General features: G+C 47.2%; 2 long non-coding RNA genes across 2 annotated transcripts in view; one reads left to right on the plus strand and one right to left on the minus strand.

Moving 5' to 3' along the window:
• Positions 1–20,217, minus strand: part of LOC140219862 (uncharacterized) — a 651,045-nt gene that overhangs the window by 129,417 nt on the left and 501,411 nt on the right. The gene's annotated exons all lie outside the window — the stretch shown is intronic.
• Positions 11,215–12,446, plus strand: LOC140215302 (uncharacterized). Its single transcript, XR_011892257.1, has 2 exons — positions 11,215–11,276; positions 12,208–12,446. It is a non-coding gene; the product is annotated as an uncharacterized lncRNA (long non-coding RNA).

The following is a 20,217-nucleotide window of genomic DNA, read 5'->3' on the forward strand; positions in this document are numbered from 1 at the left end:
CCCTTTTAATAAAGTTTATCACCACCACCTCCTCTTCGTGGCCGACGCCTACAAGCGTCTTCTTTCCACGACACGCGCCAGATAATTTAAGGCTTGCCAAAGAGCGGAGTGACACACATGGGAAGTGTCTCGCGAGCGTAGGGTGAAAAACTTGTGCAGTGGTCCGTGCCCTCCGGGGAACAAGGCGCATGTGTAGATGGCTTCCCGCCATCTGCAGACGCCTGCGCATCGAAGAGGGCGATCAGCGCATCTAATAGAAATGTGAAGGCTCCATAGACCTCCGATGAAGCTGGGCGGGTCTGTTGTGAAAAGAGCGGGCCGAGAAATTGCCAATTTCAAACATCCTAAGAAGTAGTTATTGTTAAAAGAAATTCAAGCACAGCCCAAATTCAACGAATAATTTGGCACCAGTTACTTCGGTCAACATGGCTATTTTGAAACCTAGAAACACGAAACTAGACATTTATGGCAATTCCCTTCACCTTTTCAATATTAGCATGTACTGTAAAGATTGTAATTAAGAAGGTAAATTACGTACTTAGGTTACTTAGTCAATCAATCACTTGGGCTATCTTTGCAAACAATGTCCGCCTGCGCCACACAATTCACCTGTAGTGACGCGATGTGAGTAAATCTTTTAGACTTAAAAAGCATACCAATGTGTTCGAAGTAAAAAAAAAAAAAACCTATGTACCAGTTCACGTAGCCGTGGCCTATAGAAGTGCTTGTCGTGACTCGGCGCAGAATGAGAACATGTTCTATCTACGCGCCTACTGCCCTGGACATGACGCATCACGCAAGGGCTCAAAACATTGTCAACTCATGCCGGCGCAAAGCACTGTCCGATGCCTGCAAACATTACCTATAGCAGCATGGTGGTCCTTCCCGTTCCTCATACGCCTTTCACCGTTACACAGCTGACCAGAGGAATTCACATCAGGCTGACTGACACCTCTGCCATTGTTCTTAGAAATAATTAGTAACCCCTACTTAAAAGCGCCTATAGCTTATATGGACCAGTTGCTGTTACACCTTTGATAAAGTTGGTCTAAAAGCACAGGAAGGGGAAAGTTCGTGCGCGCAGACTTAAGAAATGTCTATTTCCTTTTTTCCGATAACACCTGTCCTTCTCTTCAAGGAAGGCTTACTGAGCACTAATATAAGTTGTTATTAAGAGCATTGACTTTATTAAGAAAGAAAAAAAAGCATTGTTTTTACATTGTTCAATAGCAGGAGTGTATTCACAAAGAAAAAGGAGGGGTAAAATAAACCACTAATTTTAGCGTCACTGTGGAAAATCAGATTGAAAGAAACGCCCGAGAAAGCGAGCACGTTTGCCTTTCATCGTTGGGGTTACTTTTGTTAAATACTTTTTCAGTGGAACCGTGAGCCCTCTTCGGTATACAACCATCACCAACGGCCCGCTGCAGTCAAGGAAAGGGTATTTAAAAGGTCTGAACTACATGACTTCCGCACGGCATGGCGAATAGCTTGTGGCGTGTTACGTACGTCTTCGTCATACTCAATGTGCAATGCAGTCACTAATGATCTCGCTTTTTCTTTTCTGTTTCCGCACGTTTCATATACATTAGCAAGCAAAAGGTGAGCATGGAAAATATTAGAAATGTGCACTCTCCTTTCCAGTAAAGGCGATGTGTTGGCGATTGAGAAGTTAACTTCCGCAACAATTGACGCACAAGAACAGTTCCCGTACGGGTAGTGCATCGGCTGTCGTATCAACGTTTCCTTGATTGTTAAAAGGGAGACTCGGTGCCGACCGATAGCTAAATGTTATTACGCGCGAACTGCGTTGTAAACGCGGTCTCTAATTAACTAGCGCCAGCAAGTACTTCCAGAACCCTGGGCCGGAGTGCAGGAGAACGCAGCGTTGGGCGAACTCGCACGCTGACTTCCTTCCTAGACGAATCCCTTCGCCGTCGCGCCGTGGGGTCCCACCACAGGGGTCCTGCTCGCTGCGCAGCACGGACGGCTCGTTAGTCGCAGGGCCATCTGGGAGGCCCGCCGTCAGGTCGGATGTGCTCCGGCACACGGGACTCCCGCTGCCCGAGCTTTCGGCGGCAGATCGTGCCCATGGGAGTCGTTGCGAGGCCAGTCACGCGTTTCGCCGCGACGCGGGCACGAGAAGACGGCAATCCGCTTAGAGGCGCCGCGAAGCCCCGCTGCGTTCCGGGGCAGCAGAATCCACTCCGCTCTTAATTACATCTACCAGCGGCGACGACGACGCCCAAGTCGATGCTCGGTCCGAGGGCGGTAGATTGGCAGCGTGGATGTCTTAACGCGTGCCTAACTACCTCCTTTGAAGCCGATAATGGACCACTCTGCCGGTGTGCAGGAACGTACGTATATACCGGTGCCCAAGGGGGGGGGGGGGGGGGGGGGGGGGCACGATTTCCGCGAGACGCCACCGAGAGGTCTGTGACCACGCCTCACAGCAGGTTCGGACCGCAGATCACGCTTCTCACGAAGCTGAAGTCGTCGCCAGGAACGATTCTCGAGAGTATGCCTCTCTTTCTGGTTATATTGTTTTCCCTTGACCACGACTAGTGGCATATTTAACAGGGATAAGCGGGCTAGTTGGTGGTCGTTAATGGAATGCATCATGTAACCGCACTGAAAAACAAGGGACAAGGAAGGAACACACAAGACAGGCGCGGAACTTCAACTACAGTTGAAGTTCCGCGCCTGTCTTGTGTGTTCCTTCCTTGTCCCTTGTTTTTCAGTGCGGTTACATGATGCATTCCATTCACGACTAGTGGGTCATGGGCGACCAAGCTAAGGAGGCCCGGTAACTGTGGGAGGCGCATCAGATGACAGAAAACTTCAAAGTGAAAGCAAGCGGAAGAAATTGGAGGCGCATCCATCCTTTTGACATGCTCGGCGATGTTAATGCGCCTAGCAATCTTTCTAATAATGTCTATATAATTGGTGGTATCTTTTATACGTTATGATGAATTTTGTATCTTTGTGCCATATACCCATGCTATCTATGTATCACGAAACCGTATAGGCACGTCAGCAGACACACTAAGTAACAATCTCGCTGCCAACAACAATGCCGAATGATATCAGGACACAGTATTCCTTAATGTAATCACTGCATCCCCGTTGAAACTTCGTAGCAGCCACAACTATTCCTAATATCCTAGCTGCAACTTAGTTGCAATGACTATCCATCAAGCGACCGTGCTCGACATGGAGGTGTCTGTTGCGCTATCGCTATAAGATGCCCCTCGTGTCAACTTGGCGCATTCATTCTGTGGGATTGGTCAAGAATGGGCACATATTAGTATCACATTCGCAGTGACCCAAGTTGCCTGCTCGGCAAGACAGCAGCACAGTATATACTTAGTAGTTCAAACTATAGGAGACAATTTAACTGGGTCACTGGGCTAGCCAAGCAGGTTGGATACATATCGTAACCTGGATTAAATTGCCAAAGAACGATAATCGCATTAAAAATGGTGCTAACGGATTATGTTTTGATGAGATCACTCTATGACGCCTTGGGAAGCAAGCAAAGCTAATTAAAGAGAAGACAGCTGTGACCAAAAACGCACTGAGATGTTTTTGATAACAGTTCCCCTGGGGAGGCTTTGTTCTTTTCTTTTTACATAATGTTACGGGGAGATCTACTGAAAAGGAAGTTCATTTACACTATATACAAGGAGACTAAAGCTGAGGCAGCAACGACAAAGATGGTGGACGATAGACCTCACTTCATTTTGCTCTTGTCTGTTGTACGCTTCAGCACCTTCTTCTATATCCGCAGGACAAATGGCTAATGACATTACCCTCCAGCGGCAAAAGCACCAACTCGGTGCAGGTGAACAAAGCCTACATGAAAAAAAAAGTTAGCGCACAGGTATTAGGCACAGGTGTTCGAGGCACGAGAGGGCGTGAGACGAACAACGTGTGCATCGTCCGTGCGGGGATGGGCAGATGATGACGAAGGCAGCAGTGGAGCGATTTCATAAGTGACATCAGTCACTTGGTGGCACGCGCGATCTGGACCGGTGTACTGGAAGAGCAGTTTTTCAGATAGTCCTACACGTCGTGCTGGGGTCCACAGGAGGATGAGCGATACAGGAACAAAGTGAGTGGTCCTGTGGGCGCGAGACGGCTGGTGGATTTGGAACTCAGAAAATCAAGTGCGAGCGACTTGGCAAGCATGGTCGGCACGTGCAATAGTCTCTCGAGCATATTCAGTGGGTGGGCACCCAGAAGAAGGCACGAGGTTGCCCATGGGTAGCGTAGCATTGCGACCACATAAGAGAAAAAAACGGCGAATAACCAGTAGTCTCTTGCCTGGAAGTGTTGTACGCGAATGTCACAAAGGGTAATGCCGCGTCCCAATCCTAGCGGTCGTCAGAGACTTACATGACCAACATGTCCGTAAGTGTTCGGTTCAGGCGTTCTGTCAAGCCAATTCTCTGTGGATGGTACGCCGTAGTCAAATTATGTTGCGTCGCGCAGGATTTTACAATGTCGTCGATCACCTTCGACTGGAAGTGTCTGTCCCGGTCAGTTAGCAGTTGCCGAGGATCTCCGTGCTGGAATATGACGTTATACAGTAAGAAGTCTGCAACGACGGTGGAACAGCTAGTCTGAAATGTATGTGTCATGGCAAACCGTGTGGCATAATCTGTGGCAACGGTGACCCACCTGTTCCGAGAGGCGGATAGGGAAATTACCCAAATAAATCAAGGCCGATGCGGTGAAATGGCTCGTGCGGAGTGTCCGGAGGCTGAAGATGGCCTGCAGGCGGCAGTGTCGACTTTTTCCGGCGCTGAGGAAGGTTGCACGAGCCCACGTAACGGCGCACTGAGCGGGACATCGCAGGTCAATAGAAACGCCGGCGCGCGCAGCCATACGTGCGTGACACGCCGAAACGTCCCGCCGTCGGTGCGTCGTGCAGCTGCACCAGGACAGTGGAACGGAGGCGATCCGGGATGACTAACAACAAAACGGGACCACCAGCGAGCAAGCTGCGACGATATAACTTGTCATTTGGAGTGAAAAAAGGCGGAGGGAAGGATCAGGAGCGTGGGAGTGCAAATTTTCGATTATCTTGCGTAGAGACGCGTCAAGGCGTTGTTGCGCATCCTTCGCATCGCGAAGGATGCGCAGGATAGCCGAGAGTCTATGCAGATGACTGGATAACTTAAGCGATAAAAAAGACGACGTAATCAAGATAGCAGAGGCAAGTAGACCACTTGAAACTGCGAATAAGGGAGTCCATCATTCGTTCCAATGTTGCTGGGGCATTGCACAAGCCAAATGGCATAACTCTCAACTGGTAGAGCCCATCGGATTTTATAAAGGCGGTTTTCTCCCTGCATTGTGCGTCAACGGCGATTTGCCAATAGCCGGACCGAAGGTCCATAGAAGAAAGGTACCGTGCGGTATGCAAAGAGTCGGGGGCGTCTTTGATTGGCGGCAAAGGGTACACGTCTAATGTTTCTTTGTTTCTTGTTTAGATGCCGTAATCTTGTTTAGATGCCGATAGTCGACGCAGAACCGCCACCTGTTGCTTTTTTTTCTGACAAGCACCACAGGGGGCGCCCAAGGACTCGTAGATGGTTCGATGATGTCCTTAGTAGGCATTTTGTTGACTTCCGTTTGTATTATGGGATGTTCAGTTGCAGGCTGTAAGCCGCTAGCAAGCGACGAAGGTCATCAGACTGAGCGGCCGAAAGGTCTGTAGCAATCACTGCGTCAAAATGTGTGTCAAATGAAGTGCTGGTGTCAGGGCTTCTATAAGACTGCGGAGCATCGATAGTAAACGCCAGAGGGTCGTGTGCGTCTAAAGGCAATATACTGCCCAGCGTGATACCTTCGGGAAACAACTGTGGTCTGCCTCCAAAGTTCAGAATAGGGATGCATGCCCGGTTCGCAGAAACAGTCTCAACTGAGTGAGCGAGGGGTACACGCCTTGTCAAAAGAGAGTATAGGCAAGGAGAGATGACGTAGTCGCCCTGACAAACCGCAGGATCTGAGGTCAGTGTGATATACGTCGCGGTAGCTGGTCGAAGGCGAACGAACTCGGTGACACGGTGGTGAGATCGGAAAGTGGAGGGAGTTCCAACTGAAGAAGGCCAGGAGGGCAGTCGATGAGGGTAGAATGTGTACTCAGGAAGTGATGGCCGAGGATCACTCCATGTGGACACTGGTGCAGAACGGCAAATAGAACTGAGGTCTGGTGGCTAGCGAAGCTCACACGCGCAGGGCACATCCGAATGATGCAAGATGTACCGCCGTCGGCAGCACGAACGACAGGCGACGCCGCGAGCCTCAGAACGTTGCGGAGATGACGGCAAAAGCGAGACTCATAACCATTAATTGCCCCCCCCCCCGTGTCTATGAGCACAGAAACAGGCACGCCGTCCATTTCTATGTCCAAAACGTGTCGCCGGGTGGTCAGGGTCAGCAGAGGATTTCCGGGTCAGTTGGCTAATGCAGCATCACCTCTAGGAGCTGCATTAGTCAGTTTTCCGGTGAGGGACGGAGAGGGTATGGCGACGGTGAGTGACGGGCAATCGGTGAGCGAGAACACCGGCTCTGTGGGGACGGCGAGCGGCGGTCGAAGCGTGGAGTCGGAGCAGCAACATCGAAGTGCGGCGGGTCATTGCGGGCATAAAAGGGCGAGGACCGGCTGCCTTTTGGGCGGTAAGTGCACCCAGGACGAGGAGATGAAAGCCGATGATAGTGACAATGGCGGCAAATATGACTTCTCCGATAGCAGTTGAAGCATATTGGCTCGTTGTCATGTGTGCACTACTGGTTGGGGTCGCGGTATCCGAGATAGGTTGACTGTCGAAAGAAATTGCCGACCGTTGGGCTACTTACAGCACATATGGGACAGATGCCTGCGGTCGTCAACTCTTCGCGTACGACACCCTGAATCAGAGCCATTGCCGGGCTGGATTTCTCGTAAGGACGAGCCTGAGGACCCGATGGAGACGCAGCCTCAATCTCGCGCCGGACAAGACACTGCAAGTTTTCGGCACCAGGTGGCTGGACGTCTTGATACGATGACGTACTGCAGTATTAGGGAGTTGAACGAATTGTGAGAAACGACGGCTCTTTGGTTCTTGAAAGCGTCGGAGCTTTCTTATAATCTCGTCGACGGTCGAGCAGTCCTTGTATACGAGTAAATTAAAGGCGTCGTCGACGATGCCCTTAAGATTGCGGCTGACTTTGTCACCTTCACGCATCTTGTCAACCCACCGACAGGGTGCTAATACATCTTGAATGTACACAACGTACGGTTCAGTAGATGTTTGGGCCCGGCACGAAAGTTCCTTCTTGGCGGCTCGCTGGCATGCAACTAGCTTTCCAAAGAGTTTCTGGAGTTTTGCTAGCAGGTGTCCCAACTGGTCAATTCCTCCTCGTGTGTTTGGAAGGAAACACGGGCCGTTTCCTTGAGATAATAGATGATATTAGCTAGCATTATAGTCTGGTCCGACCAGTTCTTACCGGCTCGTTCTTATTCGATTAGCCAGTCTTCGACGTCCAAGGTGTCAGTGCCGGAGAAGGGGCCAATGTCTCGGAGTTGGGTCAAGACATTCGGCATTGCGGTAGCTGAAGCCGAAACAGCGGGCTTCTCAGTCGACATGGTCGATTGGCCAACAAGATGTCCACTGCAAAGTTCCGTGATGTGCTCGTGATGTACTCCGCACCTCCACCAAGATGTTACGAGGAGAACTGCAGTGAAGGGGGTTTATTTACTGGTATGGTCGGCCAGCAGGAGTAGTGACCTTCTAGCCTCTCCTGCACCACTGCGACGAATCACTTCGTGAAACTAACAAAGTGTCACCGTCGGACAGACCTGGGGCGCGCACAAGGCGAGACATGTTTGGCGGACCGAGTATTGTTGGTTGGTTCACTGTCGCCTTCACGAACTAATGGGAGCAAGACAACTCCTGGAAAAGGGTGTTCTAAGGATTCCCTCACGGACTCCGGTAACCGCCACGGTCGTATGACAGACGCTCCAGCTAACTGCGGTGTCATCCCCGGAACCAAGACAGGCCAGCTTGAGTCAAGCATGGCAATCCCAGTCTACGAAGCTCCCCTCCTTTCTGTGTGTACAGTGAAAAAAGTCCGGGAGTGATTGTGTGAACCCTCGCCCTCAAGGCGGGTCCTTCAACGACTTTAGACTCTCCGACTGGACGAAAGGGGGGGGGGGGGGGGTGAGTGGCAGTTTTCGCTGACCTAGGGATCTAGGGAGGACAGAGGGGGTTTAAGCGAACTTTTCCGGCTCCTCGGAGTGCTTCACTTCAGTCGCGCTAGATTGATGAGATGTAACGTTCTCCACTCTTCATGTAGATATTGTAACTAAACCCAGTACGCCTCGTTCTCGGTGAGAACACGTTCCTCCCTTCAACAACGTCCATAGCGTGGATGAGTCGGACGACGGCATGGGCCAGCTACTCCTTTTGACATGCCCGACTTGACATGACATTACACTACGTAAAAGGAGACTAAAAGTAGGGCAGCTACAACAAAGATGGCAGACAATACACCTAACTTCGTCCTCCTCTTGTCTGCTCTACGTTTCAGTATCTTCTATATCCGCAGGACCAATATGTATACAAGATGTATCTAAAAACATAGCTTTAAGTGATAGTATTACGGTTATTTTTGGGCGACGGTGGTTTGGGGTTTTCAGATTCGTCTTATTCACACTTAAACGCGTAGCGGAAGTGAGGTTTTGAAGACAATTTTTGCAGGAACATGCGATGAAGCTGCTTTGAATCTTGCGAGAAATTTGTTTACCCGACAGCGTTGTGGAGAAGCAGGCTGGCTACATGCTATTCTCCGCGTTCCTGATAGTTTACATAACAGCGCTGCACATATGTGTTCTCGGGCGAATAAACGATCGCAAAGAAGGCGCATGCCCCAGTAATACTGCTTCAGTGCAGAGTTACGCCCTTCGCACCTATAGCGGCTCTAAATAATGAAGCCAAACTTGACGTATACCTAAGCTCGGCCCTAGTGGCTACTTCAGCAAAATTATTTGAGCGGATGAGCGTACATATTCTGATATAAAATGTCTAAACACATCAGCATAATCTCAACGGTTTCAGATAGGTGATTATATATAGGTGACTATATATATTAGGGCTAGGTACAGGTTGATCATTTTTAGGTTTTACGCAGTTCTTAAGGATCACCTGTGGCAGATAGCATAATTATTGTCGTTCAGCTGCATTGTTCGAAAAGGCGGATATTGTTAGCACGAGAAATCGAAAAACATGGATAACTAATTAACAAAGATGGGCCAATTAACTTCTTAACTAATAACTTTCTGGCACATATTGCAATTTAGAAATTGTAGCCGATGAACTTGCAAAAATAACCACTTGCATCCACTTGAAATGAATTTCCAGGATGACACTAGTTTCGAGATATCTTTTTTTTTAATTGTAGGGTTTTAAGTGCCAAAACAACTTTATGATTATGAGGCACACCGTAGTGGAGGACTCCGGAAATTTCGGCCACCTCGGGTTCTTTAACGTGCACCTAAATCTAAGTACATGGGTGTTTCCGCATTTAGCCCCCATCGAAATGCGGCCGCCGTGGCCGGGATTCGATCAGGCGACCTCGTGCTCAGCCGCCCAACACCACAGCCACTGAGCAACCACAGCGGGTGTTTAGAGATATTATTTCCCAAAGGGTGGGATGAAATACATGGGCGTCGCAGTTACTTATGCACGTCAATGCATAAAACAGCATTTCGTTAAAGAAGTAAGTGGGCCAACAGTACATTTTTACGGCGAGTTTGATGGTGAATATATCCAAACTGGTGTCATTGTGGAAATTCATTCCAAGTGGATACGCGTGACAAACTCACCCGCTGCAATTTATAAGTTGCAATTTGTCCGTAAAGTGATTGACGAAGAAGTTAATTTGTACGCTTTTGCTATTGATTTGAATAATTCTTTTTCTATTTCTCGCGCTAGTAAGGTTCGCCTCTCTGAACAATCCTGCTCAAGGACTACAGGCGATATTTAAAGATTTCATAAAACTTAAAAACGATCACCCGTATAGAAAGCAGTACGATGTGTATTGAAGCGGGTAATGGTTCTCGCGCTCACGGTTGCTAACTCGCTGCTGTGCTTAAAATCTCAGTGCGAACTGAAGGCTATTCAGAAGCACGTGGTAAGACTAGCACGTGGTGCGCATGAAGAAACCTCAGATGAAGGCATGCAGCTAGACATGGGCTGGGTGTCCTCCGACGTGCCAGATGCTTAGGGCAAATTATTCTTCGAGAAACAACTCAGGAATACAAACTAAAATAGATAGACAGCTAGATTCCCTTTTTCAAGGCTATTTAGGTACGTGTGCATCAAAAATGCTGAGTCACAACGGACAAAAAGAGCCACGGAAGTAACTAGGAGGCATTACATAATGATGACGGGCAACGGCATAGAAAACGATGTTAAAGATTAAGTGTGACACGCAGAAACAGTGTGCCGGGTTGACGCAAAGTAGAGGAAGCTAGCTCTCAAACTACATAGAATAGCAAAGAACGAATTCAGAAGAGAAAATGTCTATAATACTTCAATAGCGTCTCTATAAGAAGGGGGAATTATACCGACCGAGAATTTCTCAGGTGCAGACGTCTGGCGCATATCGTGTAGAAATGGTACCGAAACCGTTGAACCTTTCCTAATAGAATGTTACAGTAAATGTATGATAACGCGCACGCGTACTTAGCTTCACGAAGCCTTCAGTTTTAAGGACAGCAGAGGAAACATAACGAAATCTAGCAGGGAGGAGGAGGGAGGGAGAGAGAAATTGTATTAAAAGACATGAGGGTCGCTTGTTGGGAGAGTTACAGTACGAGACAGATAAAATATTTCTGACACGAAGGACGGCAGAACACGCAAAGAAGCGAACTTTACATTTTCAATAATGTAGCTTGGTGTATAAACGTACTTGAAGATTGAGATAAAATAGATAGGCAAAAATGACAAGTGTAGTGGCATTTACTACCTCCGAGTTTCAATGGGGATGCTGAAATTATCATTGTAATCATCATTTTCTTGATAATCATCCAAATTTCTGGGCGTGCTCCCGTCGATCGAGCTCCGTGGTGTAGCCCCACAAATACAAATTTGATAATTTTTTGTCGCACTCCCGTCACCCTATAACCTAAATATCTCGCCAGCATTTTCTTTGGTTTTTACAGAGTCTAATCGCAAGGTTTAATCCCGACAGGCCGAGTAGTTTCCCTGCGGTGATCCTTGAAGGTGAGTTGGCCATTCAATATGCAAAATTGTGATAGCCTCCCGCAACGCACCTAACTAAGCCATATAGTTATTGCTCCGCGAACAGATCACCATTATGAAGCGCCACATCCTCATTAATTTGCAGCGGGCTAAAACGATTGTTGGTCCCACAGAGATACACGGGCAATTGCAAATGTCTCTCAGTATTGGTACTTTCACCGTTAGCGCGTTTTTTGAGCTGCAATTTCTTGTGGCGCTATCAGTCTTCCTATCTTTCTGAAATTCCAATGGCACGTTCTTCGAAATACACACTCTACATGTGTGATAGCGACATCCATATATACTGAGTAATTCTAGCACGACGGTTCTCTGGCCGTTCTAGAGGCGATAACTGTTTCGTGTAAAATGCGCTTCCACCGAGGCTTGGGTGCTCGGCAAAGACATACAGGTGGTTTTAGTTATTCCGGGGCATTCGCCTACGGTGTCTCGCATCTATGTAGCTGTGACAAACAAAGTACTCATTGTTTTTTTTTAATGACGACGAGAATAATGGCATTACGACACTACGGCTACGTTCACACCAAATGTTCGCATGGCTTCGCCAGCCCATGCTCTTTTGTCGACACCGGCTGCTTTTTTCGCCATGCCTGCAATTTTCGCTTTGTGAACTCTGACAGCGCTTTGAGAACAGTATCCCTTATGCATGAAGAAGGTAGCGCTCATTTTGCAGACGGCGCCACCCCGCGCTGTTGAACCAAAAACGTGCAGCGCCTACGAGCACTTATACGCCGTATACCATGCATAACAATGACGAACCCTATTTCTGCGTTGAACTTTATTGTCTGAGAAGTGAGGGCGAAATATGTGATTGGAGGAAACGCGCAAAATAAGGCCAAGGCACGCAAAGCTAAAGCCGTTGGCTGACTTCGCTACACCGTTCTACTTTTTCCAGAGGGTCGAGCCACTTCATGCTAGACTTGCGCTCTACGAAAAAAAAAAGAAAGAAAGAATGCGCGCACCAAGCGAATGACTCGTGAAATCGAGTGTTATACATTTCATCCAGCTTTGCATGCAAGAGCTCAACCCTCCAGAGTGAGAGGAAGAAAACGCAAGAGCAACAACAAAAAAGAAAAGAAAAAGGCTTCCGCAGTGAATGAACCTGAACCTGAAAGTAAGAAGAAAAAAATGAAATGCTGTCCCGGATATATGCAAGGAGACAAGAACAATACTTTAAAACACATATGTATACTTTGTGCGTTTGCAATAAAATCGTGGAACCGAGATTAAATCATGGGCTACAGAGCATGTCGCATTCATTCTGCTTCGTGAGCCAAGGAGGATTCTATGGGTAATAAATGAAGAACGGAAGCAATATGACGTTTTGCTTAGACGTCATGGCCGCGAAAGAGAATTTGGACTTTTATTTAACGTTTAGAAGACGTTGGCAACTTTAAGTCGAGCCAGCTACTTTTTTTTTTCGCATAGAAATAAATACAATAGAAGGCCCCTAATGAAAAGAAAATAGCCTAAAACGTACTAATACTTAAAATCTGCTCACATAAATAAGTCAAACAGGCCACAACAATAACTCAAGTCTCATAAATACACTAAAGAGAGCTCACAAACAGTGTCACATAAACGACACTGAAACAAAAAATCCATTCACCTGACGGGGGACAAATGAAAGTCAGGTCATATGCAGAACTTCACATGCGATCAGGCGCAAAACTGAGCACATAGGTTGAATGAAGCACCTTATTGAGTCTGAAATAGATGACACAAAGTTTACGTATTGTTGTCCGCACTCACTTCCAGAAATCTCTCCTCTCGTTCACGGCCTTGTAATGAATACGTTGGCCGCGGACCCAGGTCGTTTTAGCTGCTTAAGAGCCTTGGATGCTGCGCAATTATATCACGCATAAAACGTCGTCTGAATTTCTACTTTAGCATTATGAAATGGGTTAGCTGTAAATGAAATATTTAGAGTAGTACAAACCTCGGCTCATTTTCCACGCTGTTGTGGTAAATGCAACAGTAACAAAAATGGACTGGTCTTCGCAGGTTAGTCCTGTCTGTCAGCTGACGACCGACAGAAATGACGTGGCCTGTGCGTTGCAGGCAATTGCCCACGAGTTCATAGCTGGGGATAAAAATATCTAAGCAAACGACGTTAGTGCCTTTAACTTGTGGGTTTGTATCGTCTACAGTCATAGTAAAAGCTTTCTGAAACAGTCGCCAGAAAGCGTCATCATAGTACATTTTTCATTTCATCATCATCATGGAATACACTATGCAACATTTCCCCTGATGTCGATGATGCCGTATATTCGACTCGAACGCTGTGCTGCGGGCTCTACACAATGAACACAGCAGTTGCACTGCATTCGTGAACCGTTTACGAAACCCAGCTAAAATTTGAGTACGAGTATTTTGTCAGTTGGCTCAGACTTGTAGGACGTACTCTATACTGCTTCCTTCGAATATCTGCAATATTGCAGTGGATGAGTAGAAACTTAATGCGCCATTTTGCTTATATGAAGGTGCTAGCTTACTTTTAAAACAACTCTAGCACTATCCTTACACTATTACTAAGTATGAGCTTAATAATTCCAAATCATCAATTGATCTCAACTTGCGCATCTTATTTTGCACAGCTGCATATAGCTCGATCTTACCAGTTATTGTACCCAACAAAAAGGAAGCCCTGTAGCACCAGATACACAGATGGAGTGCCTTATCATTGTCTGCCTCCTGTCCATCGCTGCTGCGGCAGTGAACTTTGCCGGGACGCTTATTTTTAAGTTTATTTATTTAGAATACTTTTGGCCGTAAGGCCGTTACAGAGTGGGATTTAAGGCATCACAAATACAAAACTAAGTGTTACAACAATAATAAGTTGTCAAACATACAAAATGGGTGATACCACAGCAAATTACATCGATAAAATGTCAGACATAGAAAGCGGGTAAAAGTAATAATTTGAACAGCAGTTAAAAAATACAAACTGAGTGTTACAATAGTGAATTACATCATCGACGTGTCAGTCATAGAAAACAGACAGAATTTGTACCGTAGTATAACACTCCGGCAATTCATTTCGAAATTACATCAATAACGTTACATTGATAGGTAATGCATGCGCAGAAACGCATTCTCGATGCCGAATTCGCGCCAGTGTCGCCTATAGCAGACGGCATTAAGATACTAAGAAGGCATGCTAAATCCCATCACTCCCGTTCTAGTCAAGTGTTCTTGGTGCTGTATGCCGCATTACGAACGTCAATGTACTTTCAAGCGAAATGTATCTCAGTGAAATGTTTTTGACGGGTGCGCTCACATGAAGATTTCTGCATTGCATGAATGGGCAGATTTGCTTTCGTTTGTTGTGCCCCACCATTATATAATAGCAGGATCTTCGGTGCCTTCAAAGTGGCCAGTCTAGAAGTATTTTAACATATTCATCTGGGGCCAAATTCACAAAGCCTTTTCTTCCTAAGTGCACTTAGCCATTGTCCGGCAGTTTCGCTAATCATATGTTCAAAGTCACAATGAGCTAGCGTCTACTATTTCTAGTACAAGAACATTTTTTGTTATATGTGTACGTGTGGTGGTGGTGGGGGGGGGGGGGGGAATAAGGGCCTTATTGTATTTTTATTATGAAAGCATTTGCGTGATTCGAAGTTCGTTTGTGCTGCCCAACAGTGTCATCCGGTTCTTCACTGCTCGATTCCGAACGTGCGGTGTCAAATAGATAGCCTCCCTCTACTCCCACTTATCGCAACACAGTATTTTTCACGCATCACCTTTTACTGCCCTCCCTCTGATCCACGACACCACTCACCGCTAAACGAGGCAGCATCAGTCGTTCGCCTGAGACACTAATGTGGTATCGGCCCATGGGCCCCTGTGCACAACTGTGACTGCTCTTACTGAAGAAGGTTAAAGAAGACCGGCAACGGCGTGTCCAGCACATGTTGATGTTCAGCTGGTTCTTGGTGCACGCTACAGAAAAAGGTGTCCCGAAGCAGCGGCATGTGGTAGATGGGTAGACGGCGGTTGCGACGCACTGCTACGAGGCTCTGGCAATGTGGGCTCTAGGCTGTTTGTTACTACCAACGACATACAGTAAGAGTGAACCCCTTCGTTTAAACGCCGTTGATGGCTTATGCTGACGACGCACTGTGAACGCAACTTCCGGCGCGCTTTGTGATCTTCGAGGCCTGCAGCCGCCATCGCCAGCTTCTCGCGCCTTGCAGCCAAATAAACAGAAGCGATGCAGCATGCGCATCCATAGCGGGGGCTCGTTGTGATTCAGAGCCGCCGGAACTCGAAAAAGGCGGAGTTCAGTTCTGAACACCAAGCGCTTGCAAATGTGGATTACGACGGCCCCTGCCTTTTCGGTACCTCCGAAATTGAGCCAGCACGCTGCGATCCAATGGCTCCTAGCACCTGCCTTCAGCAATGCCCTTCTCACCACATTCCCCAGTTTCTCTCTAGCTTAGACTCCGCTTGTGCGCTTATGGCACACAGAGCACCAAGAGATAATATCTACATTGCGTGCTCTCGTGTGACCGATTGCGCGGGTCGTTCGAGTGGAAGGCACATCTTTTTATTAAGAATATTATTTGGATTCTCTCTCCCGATTTCTAAAGGCCAATTGTAGGTAGGTTTTTTACGACAATGATATCATTACCTCCGATCTTACACCCCTAGAAAGTAATAGCCCTAGTTCCTGAGCAGTTTTGTCTCAAAAGAACCAGACAGAGCATAGGATCGCACAGAAGCTAAATTTCACAAGCAAACAGTTTGCGGTGAACTTCTTTTGTTATGACAAGCGAAGTGACTTTAATTTCCATCGTGTGGCACCAGTAAAGTTGGACATGCTGTTATAGACTTGACAAATTCGATAAAATGGAGTGCTATACTAAAGTGACTAGAAATGCAAAAAAAAACAAAACAAATAAGAACGCAGCAGCACGGTTACATTTTCCCAGAGAACTGCTGCCGTGCGCGACAGTTCCACTGTAAGGCTGAATAACTTACAACAGAGTGAAGCAAGCTTCAGCATTAAGTGACCGTTGAATAAATGTTATATTTCTGTTCTTAAAGAACAGCTTTCTATGGAGAGTAAATACCCAAGCTTGTTTTGTACAAATCCCCGTGGCTAGACCAGAATAAACCATCCAACAATCTTGACAGCGCATACCTGCTGTGAAGCGATTATTCTTCACGACAAGGGACAGTTAATGTAATCTACGTGTAATCATGGTACCATCGTAACTCCAAGCTTTCAAGGCAAATACCTAAAGCTTTATTTACCAGGGTGCAAAAGAATTACCGAATGATATACTGCTCAGTTGGCGAACCCGCCCACTATGCTAGCGTGGTGTATCCTCTCTAAAAGCGTGCTTGAGAAATTAGTTCACATTTCGCACCTGGAGCAGTGCGTCGCGAATGGCGCGCCATGTGTGTCTGTGAGAAACTCATCTGTCATACTCTTTCTTCATGATGGAAATCAGGCCGCAGTTTATGCCAGTAGCAGTTACTTGCCAGAAATTCGCATAAAGGCAAATATTTTTAAAAAGTATCAACTAATAACTGTAGTACGCAGCTCTCCTGTTCACTCACTTTACGCTTGTCACTTGCCGTACAACATGCACTCAGTGCACGTCCGTCGCAAATACAAGCGTGAAACTGCATACATTAACTTTGTCCCGGGGTAGCGCTGGTGATCGGAGTTTCGCTGCTTCCTTTTAGAGATTTCTGGCCCACACTTTCTAACTGTAGCACTGTCACCACTATAGGTATTATTGATACTTGTTGCTGTGCTAATTTGTTCATACTTCTAGCAGGGAACGACTGGGCAGGAACGAACGTCACTCGCAACTAACTTGATTGAGAGGACAGGTGTGTGCTATAAGGAACGCGCCAGCGTGCGCACACACATTTGCGCACTGATAACGGACCAGAAGCAACATACCTTGAATTGTCTTAAAGCATGCTTATTCAAAGAAACACGCGAATAATTCTTGCTCATTGCTGCGCAGGGCCGCTGACTCATCGCAGATACAAATATTTTGTTTCTTTTTGATTTATTATGCATCAATTAACTCACGCGCTAAGACATCTTTGCTTTTGCCGAGTATGCGGATATCAGAAAGACTTGGCGAAGAAACTGCCAACTTTAACCTCATTCTTTTCGTCAACGGGCAACCCTGTACTCTTCCGAGCTCGCTCGGCAACGTGCATCGCACTAGTAAAGGAATCTGTCTTGCCTCTGCAAAAATATAGCTCCCTCTCTAGACTGGTTCGAGTGACAGCCTGGGTTTTACAATTTTCGCACAATGCCAGGCACCCCGGCCAGAAATGTGAGGGACCTATTATGACAGAGGAAGTCCAAAAGGCACATACTTGTTTGATTCTTCAAGTACAATTCGAGGCCTTCCAAGAGGAACTCCAGTGACTTCGCCGCTCGACACGCATGCCAAGTGATTCCCCGATACGTGATCTCAGCGTCATCTACGACGAGGATGGAGTGCTGGGAGTGGGAGGAACGCTCAGTGCAGCCGAATTGTCCTACAACGTGAAGCAACCTGTTATCCTGTCGTCGAGACGTCCCTTCACAGAGCTAACGATCAGTGCAACCCACCGCCGTCTCCCGGTTGCCGGCGCACTGGAGACTCTTACCGAACTGCGGGAATTGTACTGGATCGTCCGGGGAAGGCAAATGGTGAAAAATGTCCTTAAGAAATGTGTGACTTGCAACCGTTTCAACAGCCGAGCTGCCACCGAGCCGGTCGCTCCATCTGCCTCGTGAGAGGGTGACACAAGTTCCACCTTTGATGTTGCCGGTGTAGATCTTGCTGCCCCACTGAACACAAAGGATCAAAGAAATAACCGGAAGTCTTTCATCGTTATTTTCCCGTGTGCAGTGACTCGCGCAATACACCTTGAATTGGTGACCAACATGTCCACCTCAAGCTTCCAGATGGCGTTCCGTAAATTTATCCCGAGAAGAGGAGTTTGTCGAGTGATCATTTCTGACAACGCTAGGACATTCCATCGCGCTTCTGAGGATCTAAGGGGACTATGGACAACAATAAGAGGAGAAGAAATTCACAACTTCTTCATAAGCCACCAGATCCGCTGGAAGTTTATAGCTGAGAAAGCTGCTTGGTGGGGAGGATTCTGGGAAAGAATGGCTCGGTCCGTGAAAACATCGTTGAAGAAGGTCTTGGGTAGCAGCTACTGCAACTTCGAGGAGCTGACGACAATCCTAATTGAAATCGAAGCTGTCATCAACTCTATACCCTTGACCTACATCTACACGGAGGCGAGCGAACCCGAACCTTTAGCACCATCGCACTTTCTAGTGGGAAAGCGACTGACCAAGTAACAGTGGTTCCGCTACAGAGGTGGCTCAGCCCCCTGGTCAACTCACTCGTCGCTGGCTCTACCGACAAAGGATGGTCGACCAAATTCGGCGTCGCTGGCAAAAGGAGTATCTGACGAGTCTCCAATCAGCACATTTCGCTGTGCCAAATTCCTCAAGTGCACTGAAGAAAGGAACTCTCGTTTTAGTCCATGAAGACTATCTACCGAGGCAACTCTGGAAAACTGGACAAGTAGCAGAAGTGCTTTTCGGACGAGATGGAAGAATCAGAGCTTGCATGGTGCGCATGCCTGATGGAACCACATTTAGAAGACCGATTGAACTGTTGTACCCCATGGAATACATCAACGAATGACCTCAAGCTCATTCTGGGGGGAGTATGAAGAAACTGCCAACTTTAGCCTCATTCTTTTCGTCAACGGGCAACCCTGTAGTCCTCCGAACGCGCTCTGCAACGGGCATCACTATCGAAACAAAGTTTAGTTGTTTTGTTCACCTCAAACGAAGCAGTCGGTTCTTTTTTGATTTGCCATAATTTCCTCACTTGGCTCACACGTGCAGCAACCACAGTGAATGAGCAAAGGCGCAGAAATCTTGCTCTCGATTGAATTCTCATGCTATATCGCTCTGTAGTTAACGCAGTCGCCTGTTGGGCCTGTATAAACCATACCGCAAGTGAGCGAAACTTCTCACTTACTTCCACTTCTGCTATCCCAAGATGCTCTATTAAAAAATCTTGCGGTAGAGTACGCTCTGAACAGGGCGCTTTAAACTCATCGGGCACAACGAAAATTTCAACCCGAGGGTTCCTTTAAAGGGACACTAAAGGCAAATTAATAAGTCAAGCCAAAGTGATAGATTAGTGCTTGAGAATCTCTAAGGCATCAATTTTATCGCGAACAGGGCCTTAATAATTGAGAAACTGAGGTATATGCAGGACATGATTAGAGACTCCCCCGGGACATTCAAGCACTTGCCTGATGACGAAAGCACTCCTCAGTTCGATTATGTCACTAGCACTCAACCATTCGTTGCAAAAAAACATTATTGTTTTGAATTATAAGGCAAAATAAAATGCTGATTATCCAGCGCTTTTTCATTTTCAGAAAAAGAACTCATTGAAATTAACCTTGACAACGACGCGGGCGGTTGGACGTTTTCGTTTTCTTTCCCCTGCGCGCCGCTCACGCTTTCGCGTTTTTCAGTAGTTATCACGCAGTGCTGCGCTGGATTTGCTCGCTCGCGAAACTCGCACAAACTCCAAGTGGCAGAGAATTCAACTTCCGTGTTATGTCGCGGGATGCCCGAACCGTCCACGTCACTTGACCAAATCGCAGCTGCAGCGGCGAATCCACCGCTCTGTCTTAGCTCGGTGCCGCTGTCTGTCGGGCGCCATTTTACTCGCCAACGGCAGCAAAGAGTGGTGACTGCGAATGCAACGTCACCACTCATCCGTTTGGGCGGCGGGAGATTTGAATTTCGAAAAAGGTATTCATACCCTTCAGATACTCACCCAGCCAAACGCTCTGTCAACCCCTGAAGCACTTTCATGTATATCCAACAACAGTC

Source organism: Dermacentor andersoni, chromosome 1 (assembly GCF_023375885.2).
Source record: "Dermacentor andersoni chromosome 1, qqDerAnde1_hic_scaffold, whole genome shotgun sequence".
Lineage (NCBI taxonomy): Eukaryota > Metazoa > Arthropoda > Arachnida > Ixodida > Ixodidae > Dermacentor > Dermacentor andersoni.